At 42.5% G+C, this 15,913-nt stretch overlaps 1 protein-coding gene across 7 annotated transcripts in view; it reads left to right on the top strand.

Moving 5' to 3' along the window:
- Positions 1-8,648: 8,648 nt before the first annotated feature.
- TRPM8 (transient receptor potential cation channel subfamily M member 8) overlaps positions 8,649-15,913 on the top strand; it is a 74,065-nt gene continuing 66,800 nt past the window's right edge. For all 7 annotated transcript variants that reach the window (XR_014518653.1, XR_014518654.1, XM_083472520.1 and 4 more), the window contains exon 1: positions 8,649-9,046. The gene's annotated coding sequence lies outside the window, so the exon portion shown is untranslated. The remainder of the gene's footprint in view (positions 9,047-15,913) is intronic.

The following is a 15,913-nucleotide window of genomic DNA, read 5'->3' as shown; positions in this document are numbered from 1 at the left end:
CTGGACACAGTACTCCAGATGTGGTCTGACCAGAGCAGAATACAGTGGCACTATTACTTCCCTTGATCTAGATGCTATACTCCTATTGATGCAGCCCAGAATTGCATTGGCTTTTTTAGCTGCCGCGTCACACTGTTGGCTCATGTCAAGTTTGTGGTCAACCAAGACTCCTAGATCCTTTTCACATGTACTGCTCTCAAGCCAGGTGTCACCCATCTTGTATTTGTGCCTCTCATTTTTTTTGCCCAAGTGCAATACTTTACATTTCTCCCTGTTAAAATTCATCTTGTTTGCTTTTGCCCAGTTCTCTAATCTGTCAAGGTCGTTTTGAAGTGTGATCCTGTCCTCTGGGGTGTTAGCCACCCCTCCCAGTTTGGTGTCATCTGCAAATTTGATCAGGATGCCCTTGAGTCCATCATCCAAGTCGTTGATAAAGATGTTGAATAAGACCGGGCCCAAGACAGAACCCTGTGGCACCCCACTAGTCACTCTTCTCCAGGATGAAGAGGAACCATTGATGAGCACCCTTTGGGTTCGGTCAGTCAGCCAGTTACAAATCCACTGAGTGGTAGCATAGTCATAGAAGAGAATCCAACTTTAGATATACTTACAAGCTGGGCAGCAACTTCCTGAAGAAAACCTGGATTTGTAAGCAAGAGATAATATTTTAGACAAAATATTGCATCAGCACAGTACCATGAAATAGTTGTGTGATAGGTGTCAATATTTGTACTTCACATTTAATGTTAGACTAAGCGTTTACCCATGGTGTTACAGATTTGGAGGGCGGCTAAACTCTAGAAATTAATAAATGGTAGGATTTTAATTATTTGGGGTGTGAAGGGAGAAATACAAGCTGCAGAGGAATTCCTGAGCTAGCCTATGCAAAACGACCTGGCCAAGCTAGGGCCATTAAGAAACAATACAGGGCCACTGACAAGGCAACAGAGCAGTCCTTCCTCCTTGCCCTGAGGTGTGAACAGAGACTGGGGGTTTAGAAGGTTGCAAGGGAAACTGTGCTTTAGGTGACAGGAAAAGAGAGTTTTTGGAGCAAGGTGTTATGGGAAGAAGAAGGGAGAGGAAAAGACTGGGATCCATCTTGGGCAGGCTGGCTGCACTGCTGTGGGGGACAAGTCCCTCTTGAAATGACCATGCTGTAAGATCTGTAGTTCCTCTATGTAGACTAAAGGTGTAAATAGGTGAACGAACCATATTTCTTAAGGCTACGACAATCTCCGCTGTGTCTCAATTCTCCAAAGGAACACAGACCCTGGGTGAGTGCCTAGGACCCCCAGGAATCTTGCAGGGAGTGGGGTGGCACATGCCTTTTGTAACACTAATTACCTTTTGCCCCACTCTTTTCCGGCAAAGGGCCACGCTTAAAAGCTCTGCACTCATTCCATGCAAAACCCCACTCTTTAGCGCTCAATTGGAGCAAACATCTATTCGGGTTTTCTGAGGAGTGCTGTTTGCTCCATTTTAGCTTTGAAGTGTGGGTCTCACAGTGAAAGCTCCAGAGCAAAAAGAAAAAGGGGGGGAAAGGGTTGCTTGGACACATCGAGCTTTAAAGCACGAACCATGCCTGGAAAGAACAGAGCAAAAGTAAGTGTGGATAAACCCTAAACTTACTTCTCTAAACTTTGCCTCATTTAAACCTTACAATATTTACATTTGGTGACAGGGAAGAAAGCTCATCACCTCATATATCTCCGTTAAGGCCTAGATTTTTCTGAGTATGAATTTGTTATATACTCTCCATAAAGATATGGCTGAGCGGGTGACTTGTAGACTTTGAAATAAAAAATAATCCTAAAGGAACAAGATATCGAAGGACCAAATCAAGAGCATTTGGAACAAAATGGCTGAGGGGTGGGGAATGAAACACTTGTGGTTTGACTAGAAATTCAAGGAATGCTTAGTAGTCTTTATTCATCCAAGATTGCTTGTTCTAAGGGAGGGTGTAAATAGAATTAAGGACTATAAATGCAGGAACTAAATATTTCAAGTGGTACGTCAACATGGTATGATTTGGGTATGTCAACATTGTTCCCTAGAGGATCCCAGTACCTTCTCAGAAAAGTGTTCATTTCTCAAGTAACAAGCAACTCTTGGACACTTCACTGACAAGTGAGGTCAAATGTACCCTGACAATATGGCGGGGGGCAGGGCGGGAACTCATAAAAATTTTGGGTTGCTAATCTACCACTTCATGTTCCAGGTGGTTATTAACAACAATAAGGTGTGATTATCCATGTGGTATTTCAGGGCCTCTCTCTTTAATTAAGTGAGAAAATTGCCCATAGTAGAACTTCATCCACGTACGGTTCAATTCTGAGGCAACTGGGCTTTTGCTAGCAGAAGCATTATTAAACATTCATGCTTCAATAATCTTCAGAAGTCTTGTACACCTTGATTTTAAAAAATTTAAAAGGTTGCACAATAGTGTACAATAACTTTAGACAACCCTATTGAGTAATGCTCCAGTTTGGGCAAGTCATCTAAACTTCTGGTGAACAGTCTTTTCAACTGCTTAGTCCTGATAAGACTGAAGTTTGTTATCTCAGCTCGCTGCTGGGACTTGGTTAAAGTTTTTGTTTATTTGTTTGTTTACACCGCCTTTCATAAAAAGTATCAAGACAGTTAATAACAATAGGTTGTATTCAAATACATTTTACACAGCATAGATCTGCAGTGGTACTTCAGGTTACAAACACTTCCGGTTATAAACTCCGCTAACCCGGAAGTAGTACCTCGGGTTACAAACTTTGCCCCAGGATGAGAACAGTAATCGCGCGGCGGCAGCAGCGGGAGGCCCCATTAGCTAAAGTGGTACCTCAGGTTAAGAACGGACCTCCAGAACGAATTAAGTGCGTAACCTGAGGTACCACTGTATTGAAATTAATTTCAGTAGGTTTACTCTGAGTAAAACATAGCTGAATACCCCCACCCCACCCCAAATTATAAAAAATACAATAAAACAATAAGTATAGTAGTGTATTCAGAGCCAGGGCTAATACAGCAATCTGGCATAAATAGTCTGGGAAAACAAGTAGACTGTTCATATTGTAGAGGCCAATGTGTGAGAGAGATGATAAATGCTGTTCTGTGTATCCTTATCTAATGGCATTTAAAGATTAGATGAAATACTGATGGCACCTCTGAGTTTAAGTGCTAGTGTTGAGAAAGAAGTTTCTCAACACTCATATTGAGAAAGAAGTTTCATCAAGCATAGCTTGCAGTAATCAGTCATACAAGAGGTCAGTAAAAGATTTATGATCAGCTGTATAGACTAAAAAATGTTAAACAGAATTGAAGAATCATAGAATCATTTAATTGTAGAGCTGGAAGGGGTCGCAAGGGGCATCTAGTCCAGCCCCCTGCAATGCAGGAATTTCAACTAGATCATACGTGGCCGTCCAACCTCTGTTTAAAAACCTCCAAGGAAGGAGAGCCCACCAACTCATGTGTTAGTCTGTTCCACTGTCAAACAGATCTTACAATCAGAAAGTTCTTCCTGATGTTTAGTCGGAATCCCCTTTCTTGTAACTTTAAGCCATTGATTCACATCCTACCCTCCAGAGCAGGAGAAAACAAGCTTGCTCCATCTTCCATGTGACAGCCCTTAAGATATTTGTAAATGGCTAACACATTTGCTCTCAGTCTCCCCTTCTCCTCAAAGGCTGTGGCTTATGGGAGAAGGAATAACTTCTCGGGTGTTAATGCTGTGAGCCTCTCCATTGTCAAGTCAGGTTGTATATATGTGTAAATAAGCCATAGATCATAAAGATACCACAGTCTCTACTGTCATTCTGAGGAAACCAAATCCTGGGTAACCACCTGGAATCTCACACCATGCAACACTGGTGTTAGAAGTTGGATAGATATTTCCCAGAGGGGAACCTGTGAGCAAGCTGTGCCTCAGCTGAAATGGAGAGAGGAACAACAGAGGAACTTCTGGGACAGATAAAGCTTATGACAGAGCAGAAGAGACCCCCGATTGACAAAATGGAGCAAGACAAAAGCAAGCAGCTTGATGAATGTGCTCAGAGGAAGGCAAACAAGATGTTTGGGTTGGACTAGATGACCCTATTCCAATGCTATTGATCTGTGCTTTTCCCATGTTTGTGGTGATAGGAACTGCTTAATGATTTTTAGGAATTGTTAACTGATAACTGTGTGTGTGTTTGTAAACTGCTTTGTGCTGCAACAGCACAAGGGAAATAATGAGCAAGGCATTTGGGTAATGCAGCTCTGGTACCGAGGCTTGTATACTGGCTTATACATGTCGGGAGTTCATCATCTTGAGTATACCAAGTGTGGGGACTGGGTAAGCAGTTTGGATTCAGAACTGTGTACGCCAAGGAGAAAGAAGAGGGTCTGAAGAGATTGCGATGGACTGGAAACTGGCTTGAAAGGAAGAAGCTGTTACTGTACTGGTGTTGGGTTAAAAGTATAATTGTGTTTTACTATCTCTTTCTGATTATGTGTGTTTTAATGCCTTCGTTAACTTGTCTGTTATTTTTCTACAGGGAAGCTGTTATCCTGTTGTCTGTTTGTTCATCTGGGGACACAAGTCTGGTTCTTAGAGGGAGGTAGTATTATGAGAGGAGGGGATAGGCTGCATGCCTGAGTCCCTTCTAATTCCTGGATTCAACAGCTGGAAGAGCCAGGCCAGCTTCTTCAAAATGGCCCCCTAAGGTAACAAAGGAAGTGGCTCTGTGCCAGAGAAGAAATGGGTGAGTTGCGTTATGTGAGCTAGAAGCTGGTGAGCTGCAGACCAGGCAGCTGACAAAGAGAACCAAGCCTGATTTCTGCTCAGATCAAGGCTGCAGCTATGGGAGAACTGAAGCAAGACCTTCTTGGGGTGTTAATGCTGTGAACCCTGTGACTCGGGTTATACATATGTGCAAATAAACCATATATCATAAAGACACTGCAATCTCTGCTTCCTCATTCTGAGGAAACTGAACCCTCAGAGATTGGGGTGGCTTGCAATAGTGTTCATTTATTTGTATGCAGAATTCATGTTAAAATCAGCAAAATATAGAGGCACAGTAAGGTCCCCCCCCCCAATTTTCCATATTTTAAATGTAATACAGTGGAACCTCAGGTTATGTACCATCCTCCTTACAAATGCTTCGGGTAACGAGCTCTGCTAACCCGGAAGTAGTGGCATGCCGGAAGCGGGAGGCACCATTAGCAAAAGCGTGCCTCATGTTAAGAATGGTTTCGGGTTAAGAATGGACCTCCAGAACGAATTAAGTTCGCACAGTGGTACCTCCGGTTACAAACTTAATTCATTCCGGAGGTCCATTCTTAACCTGAAACCATTCTTAACATGAGGTGCGCTTTTGCTAATGGGGCCTCTCGCTGCAGCTGCACCAGCAGTGCACGACTTCTGCTCGCATCCCGGGGCAAAGTTCGCAACAAGGAGCATCTACTTCCGGGTTAGTGGAGCTCGTTACCCAAAGTGTTCGTAAGGAGGACAGTACGTATCCCGAGGTTCCGCTGTAGAATGTTTTATCTTTAAAGCCTACTTTAGAAGATGCTGTCACATTGTAAACTGAGCCTTAGTGCTTCAAAGCTGCTGTTGTATTAAAGAAGGATTGTTAAATAAAAGAACCCTGCACTACCAACCTCCTCCTGCCGCGTTTTTCTGCCCTCCCAGCTGTGTACCAGCCAAGTAAGAATTTCATGCTGAACTGTGTCTAAACAGGGGACAAGGGGAAAAAACAAAGAGGAATGCTGCGCAAAAAGCCTCAGTGGACATGCAGCATGCAACAGGTGAGGCAACGCTGAATCTGAATCCAGCACAGATCATAGCTGCTCAGTTAAACAGAAGAATGAAATTAGTGCAATGTAAGAGGTGGTGAAAATATAAGGCAAAAATAGAACAGAATTCTAAGTTTCATAAATATATGATACTTTTGAGTAGAGTTTTCAAAGCATCAGTTTATCAGTTCACCTGAGAAGTGCCTTCTAAGCATTTCTATGTCATAGAATCGTAGAGCTGGAAGGGATCCAAGGGTCATCTAGTCCAACCCCCTGCAATGCAAGAATCTCAACTAAAGCATCCATGACAGAAGGCCATCCAACCTCTGCTTAAAAACCTCCAAGGAAGGAGAGTCCACAACTTCCCCATGGAGACGGTTCCACTGATGAACAGCTCTCAGTTCTTCCATGTGTTTAGTTGAAATCTCCCTTCTTGTAACTTGAAGCCATTGGTTCAAGTCCTATCCCCCAGCGCAGGAGAAAAGAAGCTTGTTCCCTCTTCCATGTGACAGCCCTTCAGATATTTGTAAAAGTAAATGGCTATCATATCTCCTCTCAGTCTCCTCTTTTCCAGGCTAAACATACCCAGCTCTTTCAAGTGCACCTCGTAAGGCTTAGTTTCCATATTCTTTATCATCTTAGTCATACTGGATTTTTTCAAACAGGATGTAGTAATAAACAGTTGGGCATTTTTAATTTCATGAGAGTTGTACACTGGAGCTTTGACCTCTGTAGATGTGTTTAGGATTACAGCCTTGATACATGTATTTAAAAACAAAACTACTGTGGTGCCTCGCAAGACGAAATTAATTCGTTCCGCGAGTTTTTTGTCTAGCGAATTTTTCATCTTGCGAAGCACGGTGTCAGAAAAGTTTTGGAAAAGCTTCAAAAATCGCCAAAAAACCTCAAAAAAGGCTACCACACCACGTTCTATGAGTTGCTCCTCGAAGTCAAGTCGCAACTGTATTAACGGTGTTAAGAAAAAGGAAACAAACTTGCAAAAAACGCAAGACGTTTTCGTCTTGCGAAGCAAGCCCATAGGGAAATTCGTCTTGCGAAGCAGCTCAAAAACCGCAAAACCCTTTCGTCTAGCGAGTTTTTCATCTTGCGAGGCATTCGTCTTGCGGGGCACCACTGTATTTCCTGTCATGTTTGGGTGCAATGATACCTTCTGCCAAGGGATAATGGGTGCAACAATGGAGATCCATTATCAGACCTTCTCTTTTTTTCCTCTTCAAAGTGTCTCAATGCAATTTTCAATCAATCAATCAATCAATCAATCAATCAATCAATCAATATGCTGTCTCCCATGCAAGGGGGTGTGCAGAAACAAAAATACAATGCAGTAACAGAATTCAGACTATAACTGCAATCTTTAGGTCAACGGCCTACTGGTGTTAATGGCCAGAAAATATCATTTTGATTGGAGCAGTGATGTTGATGGGGGAGGCCCAAATAATTGTTATTAGACCCACTGGGGAAAAATACAGACATTCAAGTAATGGGGAAACATTATGTTATATTGATATTTATTTATATGCTGCTTTGGGGGCAAAGGTCTTTGGGCATTTCCTGTGAAACATTGTATTTAAAGCAGCTGAGTTATTAAATCTGCATTCACAGCACTTTGTTCTCAATTAATACATGTAATTAAATTTAAATGAGATAGGAGCAGCAAAAAGCCATCAGATGGAGGGTTTAGTTATGTTTCTGATAACCTCACCACCCTTTATACCATTACACTGACTTTATTAAGCGCTCTCATTTAAAAAAATCAATATTTTATGCCCCTGTTCAAGTTTGCTGAGTTCTACTCCACCAGTCGATTTCATGGCTGGTTTTTATTACTGCAGCACTGGAAGTGTGTGTTTCTGTTTGTGTACACAGTAAGCAGTCAGCCCAAGACATTTTAGCACCTGCGGCAAAGCACAAAATGGCACTCTAAATCAGGAACAAGGGGCTGGACTAAAGATCTACATCAGGATCTGCTGCCTCTGTGGATCCTGCTGACTGAGGCAGTAGCCTCAGCTTGTCTCATGGGTGGGCCGGTCCTGACAGTATGAGGACAAACTGGTATAAGTGACATGGAATTTCGGCACAACCATTGCCATTTGGACATCAACTGGAATCTGGCACAGTTCCAGTGTTTCTCCGAGGCAGTGAACAATATTGAATCACTTCACCTGATACACACCAAACCCTTTTGTCCGGTGGAAGTGCTCACAAACTGTAGTGTGAGAACTGAAGTAAACAGCCTGGAAATGGCACTCTGCTATGATGTTGTTCACTTGTCACATAACTGCCATTTCTTGGCCTCCTACACAAGGCAAAAATGAACTAACCCTTTTAATAGTGTCACAAGCTTTGGCCACAGGCTGCCAATGAGGCTTTGATACAATGGATGAATATGAAGATGCCAGACAATTGCTTTTCTGTTTCTATGCAAAGTGAGCTTTGAAGGAAGTATCTCTCCCACAATATCACTGACATGCAATACTCTGTTTGCCACTATTAGTTTAAAGCCATACTGAAATAACTTGGACTGTTTTGGTTGCCCTCTTCTCATAGCGGCTTCCTTGTTTTTCCTTCAACAAGCATTCATCTTGTTTGTACAATGTGATGTCTGGGAGCAATCATGGGAACAATGCAACTAGCATTACCATTTCAGGATATTTCATCCTCTTATATATTGAATGTCTGTATTGCTTTTGCACAGCACTATTTATTGTTGTGTTTTAATCCTTTTGTTTTCAATGTGATGCATTGCAATCTATTTGAGGCTGTTTCCACCACTGTTGTGAGTAAATAATTACTTAATATTATATAGATAGTTATGGTTGAGAACTAGGGTGGTGGACAAGTTTAAGTCCCTTAAATTTCAAAGGAAGCAGCTCCTCTCCCTCCCTCCCTGCCGGCCAGGGAGGAGGGAGGCTCCAACTGTGTTGCTTGGCTGTGTTGCTCACCCAGTAAGGAGTCTAAGAACGACTGGGGGGTGGAGCTTGCATGCCTTGTGTGTGGCTAGTTAATGCAAGCTGAGGGGGGTTTTGAATGCTGGATGCCATTTTGTTGCACGTGCTGCTGCAAACTTTGCAGTACAAAGCCAGGCCGGGGAGCCATCTTAAGTTGAGGCTGCATAGGCCTTGTGGTGCATGTGATTCAGATTCTATTCAGTTGAACCTCTGGTTACAAAGTTGGTTGGACAGTGTTCTCGAAGCTACCAGCATGAGTTTGACCAGACTGCAGGAGGGCAGGAAGACTGGAGTGCCTGGAACAGGTGAGGCTGCAGGCCCCTTATTTTGGCTGCTGGTCCCTTATTTTCAAGGCTGCTGGTCCCTTATTTTCAAATCTGTAAGTTGACAGCTATGGGCAGAAGATTACAAAGAAACGTCAATTATCTATACTTTTGGTTTGTTTTTAAGTTGGTCTTCTGTAGTGGAGAAGGGACTGCTGCCTCACAGGAAACAATTCAAATCTCCAGAATATAAGTGAAGCTGTGAGTGTCAGCCCAGAAACAAAAGGGAGCAGCAAAGACATGAGAACACGACCTTTTTAACTCAGGTCTTATTTCTTACTATATAACATTTTTGTAATGCTAAAGTTTGCATGGTTGCCAGTAGGTGGCCCTGCAAACTGCAGCATAACAGCAAGTGGAGCAAGCGAGCAAAGCAGTGGCCCAGGCAGGCCTTCCTATATTCCCACCCCACCTGCTCCCTTGTTCACTTGCAGGCAGGCACAAGCGGGCAAGGGAAGCCCAGGGCTGAGTTAATGTGCCGTACTTGGCTGTGAGTCTTGTTCCCTGCCTAGCAACCCTTTCCTGCCTGGCCAGGGTGGGGGTGGGGTCGTGACTGACTCCAGCTACAAAAACTGAGACTCTTGGGTAGGGGTGCTGTTTGTGGGTGTGGGGTTGTTGCTGTTGGTTTTTTCTATATTTGTTTTAGATTTTGTTGTGATTTATGTGGAAATTATTCCGTTTGGTTGTGGATTTTTAAAATGTTTAATTTATTGTAAAAGTAGCAATAGTTATGTTGTAGTTATGTATTATTTTTCATATTGTAAGCTGCTTTCAGCATAATTTGAACTGTGGAAAGGTGGCATACAAATAAAACTTTGTGTGTGTGTGTGTGAATGGGCAGGTGCTCCAGCCCAGGCAAGCCTTTGCATTCTTGCTTTGTTGTTTCAAAATGCACACTTCCTTCTGCCAGCAGTGGTGGTGTGAGGTGAAGGGGAGAAAGGCTTCCTCCTCTCCACCCCGCTTTACTCTGGGACTGGCAGCAGCAGTTGACAGAGAGGTTGTAGGAGGGGGGTAAACTGTTGAGGGAGAGGGGAGTCTGTGGCAAACTGCGAGAGCCTGCAGGGTGTATGTGTGTGTGTGTGTGTGTGTGTGTGTGTGTGTGTTGAAGGTGCTGTGAGGAAATGAGGGCTTGGAAGAGCTGTGTGAGTATCGAGTGTAACAACAACAACAACTTTATTTATACCCTGCCCAACTGGCTGGGTTTCCCCAGCCACTCTGGGCAGCTTAAAGGTAAAGGGACCCCTGACCATTAGGTCCAGTCGTGGCCGACTCTGGGGTTGCGGCGCTCATCTTGCTTTATTGGCTGAGGGAGCCGGCATACAGCTTCCAGGTCATGTGGCCAGCAGGACTAAGCTGCTTCTGGCGAACCAGAGCAGCGCATGGAAACGCCGTTTACCTTCCCGCCAGAGCAGTACCTATTTATCTACTTGCACTTGATGTGCTTTTGAACTGCTAGGTGGGCAGCTTACAGCACATATAAATCATAGTAGAATAGCAAACATTTAAAACCTCCTGATACAGGGCTGCCTTCAGGTGTCTTCTAAAAGTTATGTAGTTCTTTATCTCCTTGACAACTGTGTTCCACAAGGAGGGTGCCACTACCAAGAAGGCCCTCTGCCTGGTTCCCTGTAACTTCGCTTCTCTCAGTGATAGAACCTGCAGAAGACCCTCAGAGGAGGACCTCAGTGTGGAGGTGGAAACACTCCTTCATGTATACACTGAGGCTGTGTTGGCAAGGGTTGGAAGTAGATATGTTTGATTTTAAAAATTGTTCTGCTGATGCCAATGCAAATAGAGTCCACCATTATTATACCACCTATCCTGGTATTTGGGTTTTGTTTGTTTGCTTTTTAGGAAAATTACAGGGGAAGGGCTGTGAAATTAATTGTGGCAGCAGCACAATTACCGGTAATTAAGGACTGGAGGGTGAAGAGAATTGGGGAATGACTTAAAGGGTTTCAGTGCTAAAGCATCCAGGTGGATCCATCAATGGAAAGCAGAAACAAGCAAAGTTTCTCAGAGGTTAGGTCTAGCTAGGCCTTCCTACCACGCAGTTACCAAATATACCGGTACTATAAAGGGTAGACTTTTGTTTATTTAATTGGAGCATTTACTTGCCCCCCCCCCGGCAAAATGTTCCTGTGGACACTCCTGTGTGGAGCCAGTTTGCAATATTTGGAGCAGAATGAGCTGAAAGTTTATTTGGGGTTAGCTAGGCCTCTAACCGGCAAGCCACTCCAATATCCCCGCCAAGAAAACTCCATGGACAAAGACAATCTGTGGAAGACAGGAGTGCCTGGCGTGCTCTGGTCCATGGAGTCACGAAGAGTCGGACATGACTAAATGACTAAACAACAACAGGCCTCTCCTCCTCCCAGAGGGGAGGGGTTGTGAGCGGGAGCCGCTTCCCGCTGGGGGCAGGGAGGCGTACTCGGCTCCCTGCTCCTGATTGCTTCTGCTGCCGCGGCCAAGCCCTCCAGCCGACCAATAGGGCTGGCTGGTGGGCGGGGCTAGCCACATTTAAACAGCCGCGGCAGCGCTCAGCTCCCAGTCTGTTCCTGCTTTCTTCGGATCTCCCACCCTCCCTCCCTCTTAGGTCAGCTTCTTTTTGCGTATTGACCTTGCTATGGACTTTGGTTGGTTGCCTTGGTTGCCCAAGGGGCCTGGTAGGACTTTTTTTAAAATATAATAAATTCTTCAGAATTTAAACATAAAATACAAAAGCCAAGAAAAATAGCAAAAATAAAAAAGATACAAAACGAAACACATACAAAGTATACAATAAAAAAGAGTTAACAAAATAAGAGAAAAAAGAAGAAGATAAAAAACACCAATAATCAAAACAGAAAAAAGATTAATATTTTCATATCTTGTATTTCCTTCACTAGTTTCTTGACCTCCTCACACCTCCCTTTTTGTATTCCAGTTCAGATGTTTAGTTCAGCAAATCCTTGCCCTTTATCATTTAACCTTACTCAGCGTCTTAACCTATAATAAATATATATTTTCCACCGTTTTCAATACGTATTTACATATTCTTATTAATCTTTTTACCAACACCGCTTATTTCCAATCCAACATCCCTTTAACATTCATTAATTTTACAGTATTTCTGTAGATAGTCCTTAAATTTTTTCCAATCTTCTTCCACCATTTCTTCTCCCTGGTCTCGGATTCTGCCAGTCATTTCTGCCAATTCCATGTAGTCTATCACCTTCATCTGCCATTCTTCCAAGGTGGGTAGATCTTGTGTCTTCCAATACTTTGCGATGAGTATTCTTGCTGCTGTTGTAGCATACATAAAAAAAGTTCTATCCTTCTTTAACACCAATTGGCCGACCATGCCCAGGAGAAAGGCCTCTGGTTTCTTCAGCTGGTAGGACTTTTTTATCCATTTGGCAAATTGGCACCAGCCTCTTGGTTTCTTCGCCTACCTCGTAGCAATTTGTCACAATTTTCTGGTATTGGCGGTTAGGCATTGGAATATGTGTGCTGTGTTGGAGGATTGGTTACGCACCATCATCTACCCCTCTTCTTTTGGGTTTTCTGTTAAAGGAATCCGGCGGTCTTGGATCCTGTCTGATGCCCAGCTAGTGGCTAGGGCCATGGCAGGACCCCCGGTGACATCATGGGGGAGCTTCCAGTTGTATTTGCATCAACAAGCTCCTCCCATTGGTGGTTAACCCTGATATGACTCCCGGCTGTGCGGGGTGGAGTCTGGTATTGCTGTTTCATCCAATGCCTAAGCCTACGCACATGCTGTAACCAATCAAAGTTGTGGCCTAACTTTGCCCATTAACCTAAAATAATGTGTCCCTGTGTCTTATTATACTCCTCTGCAGGTGGTGGGTCCTCGACTCACAAAAACCAAATTGCAACCTTGGAGGTAGGGCAAGGCTGCAACAGCTGCTGTCTGAGGATTTGCTGGCTGCTGCAGGAGTGCCTTTTTGCATCTAGCCTGCTGAGCTTGCATATTTGTAACAGAACTGATATTAACAAAGGTCCCATAAGTTGCTAGGGCTCTCTGAGCCAAACGAAAATGAAATTTGAAGTTCTGTGGGTAATGCCGAAAAGTATTGAACCAATAAAATCACAGCACACTTCCTTCTTAAAATGCCTTTTATGGTGTACTATTTCATATTTAACTGGCAATCTCTTCTGCAGTTCCCAAAGATGCTATTGTAAATGGATAATGACAATTAGATTTGTATCATGTTTCACATGTAATGGGAGGGATTTAAAAGGCTGGTGAATTGAAAAGGTGATATTACTAACAGAAGCTGACTGCTTCAAGTCCATTGTCCCACATGAGATGTGAAATAATGTTAACTAATACATTATTGTAGACTTTATTAAACAAGGAAGATATGAAACCATCCACCAGTTCATTGTAGTAATTTTAAATTTTACTTTATATAAATAAGATTGTGGACCGTGTCAAGCCAATCTAAATATAAAATAATGTCTTTGTTATATTCCCAGTACAGCATCTCAATCCCAGAGGATTAATTTTACTAGGGAAGGAGGCTTTTTCATACAGCTGTTGCTATAGAGACAAACCCCTTGCTTAGCAATCATGTAAATAGTACACTCAAACCATCTTAATTAGTCAAGGACTTTAGTGGCAATATGTGAAAAGTACAAAAGCATTATTTAAAACCAAAGATACATTGGTTTATATAACTTATATTAATTAAGTTGTCTTCAGTAACGCTTATAACAGGCATGGCTGCATGGGTATTTTTAAAAAAAGGTGGGCTTGGGGAGGTTGGAAAATATGTCAAGCAAAGAGGCAAGCTGGCCTCAGGCTCCAAGTCCTCAACTAGCACAACAGAGCAGAAAATCTTCCTACTGTGTAATTGGAACTGGAGCAGCACAGTCAGAATGATAGGCTAGGGGCACTAGGATGCTCTCTCATCCCCCTGTCTGCACTGTGGAGATGACCAGAGCTTTTTTGTGTGACAGTACTCACCAGAACAGAGTACAGGCACAGCTTTTCCATCAGCCCATTTTGTGCTGACACGAACAGTACTTTTATCAAGATATGAGTAACAGCATCTCATTTTTGAACCCAAGAAAGGTACTAGAGATGATAAAACTGACCTATCCCGCAGGGTTGCTTGTTTATTAATTCATTGGTATTTGTTTGTTTATTTATATTTGCATCCACCCTTCATCTAAGACTTTCAGCTCAATTTTGGGCAGAAATACTACTACTGCTACTACAGTACCTCGGGTTACAGACACTTCAGGTTACAGATGCTTCAGGTTACAGACTCTGTTAACCCAGAAATAGTACCTCGTGTTAAGAACTTTGCTTCAGGATGAGAACAGAAATCGTGCTCCGGTGGTGCGGCGGCAGCAGGAGGCACCATTAGCTAAAGTGGTGTCTCAGGTTAAGAACGGTTTCAGGTTAAGAATAGACCTCCAGAACGAATTAAGTTCATAACCCGAGGTACCACTGTATTACTAATTTATTATTTATACCCCGCCCATCTGGCTGGGTTTCCCCAGTCATTCTGGGCGGCTTCCAACAAAATATTAAAAATACAATAAAACATCAGACATTAAAAACTTCCCTAAACAGGGCTGCCTTCAGATGTCTTCTAAATGTCAGATAGTTGCTTATTATTATTATTTTTGCAAAAAAATTATTAGTTTTTACAATATCAATGACAAACAGAAATATAAAACAAACAAAACATAAATCATAACCTTATTTACTTTGTAAAATGACTTCCTCGTTTCCCCTTAGTTGAATCTTCAAATCTTCTCCTTCTTGTATTAAACATATTATTTTATCAATTAACATAGATACAATCCTAAGCCCTTTAAGTATCTGGAAGCTATTTCCAGTTATTTTAGCTTAACAAATTTAACTAAATAATCATTAAATTTCTTCCATTCTTCGTGGTGTTCCTCCTCCTTCTGGTCGCGGAGTCTTCCGGTTAGATCAGCTAGCTCCATACAATCCATCATCTTCATCTGCCATTCTTCTACTGTTGGTAGTTCTTGGGTTTTCCACTTTTTAGCTAACAAAATACGAGCCGCAGTTGTGGCATACAAAAATAGATTAACATCTTTCTTGGGCAATTCCGAACCTGTTATTCCAAGAAGAAAGGCCTCTGGTTTCTTTATAAATGTATATTTCAACATTTTTTTCAATTCATTATAAATCTTTTCCCAGAAGTTTTTCACCTTGGAGCAGGTCCACCACATATGAAAAAATGTTCCTTCCTTTTCTTTACATTTCCAACATGTATTATCACAATTATGATACATCTTTGCTAATTTTACAGGGGTCAAATACCATCTATACATCATTTTCATAATATTTTCCTTTAACAAAGTACATGCGGTGAACTTCACCCCTTTCTTCCACAATCTTTCCCAGTCCTCAAACATTATGTTATGTCCTAAATCTCTTGCCCAATCTATCATCACCGATTTAACTTGTTCATCGTTCGTATGCCAGTCCAGCAAAAGCTTGTACATTTTAGATAAGTTTTTACCTTCAGTATCTAACAACTCCATCTCCAACTTAGATTTTTCCAAGGCAAAACCATTTTTCTTATCCAGCTTATACAATTCGTTAATCTGGTGGTAATGTAGCCAATTTAGCTTATCTTTAATTGAGATAGTTGTTTATTATTACTACAGGTGCAGTTAAGGACTGATCCCAAATGGCAGCTGCATTCTGCACCAACACTATGGAAGAGGCCACTGCGCCTCTCAGGGCCCAGGCATCTGTTTTCAGGGCCCAGTACAAACTTGCAACATGGGTCTGCTCCCACCTACGCACTGCAACCCCCTCCCATAGGTTGGAAAGAAAAGGTTGCATTTAAAGTC

This window comes from Podarcis liolepis (genome assembly GCF_965112155.1).
Source record: "Podarcis liolepis genome assembly, chromosome: 1".
In the NCBI taxonomy this organism is placed as follows: domain Eukaryota; kingdom Metazoa; phylum Chordata; class Lepidosauria; order Squamata; family Lacertidae; genus Podarcis; species Podarcis liolepis.
Note: the sequence above shows the minus strand (reverse complement) of the source record. Positions and strands in the feature narration are given on the sequence as shown.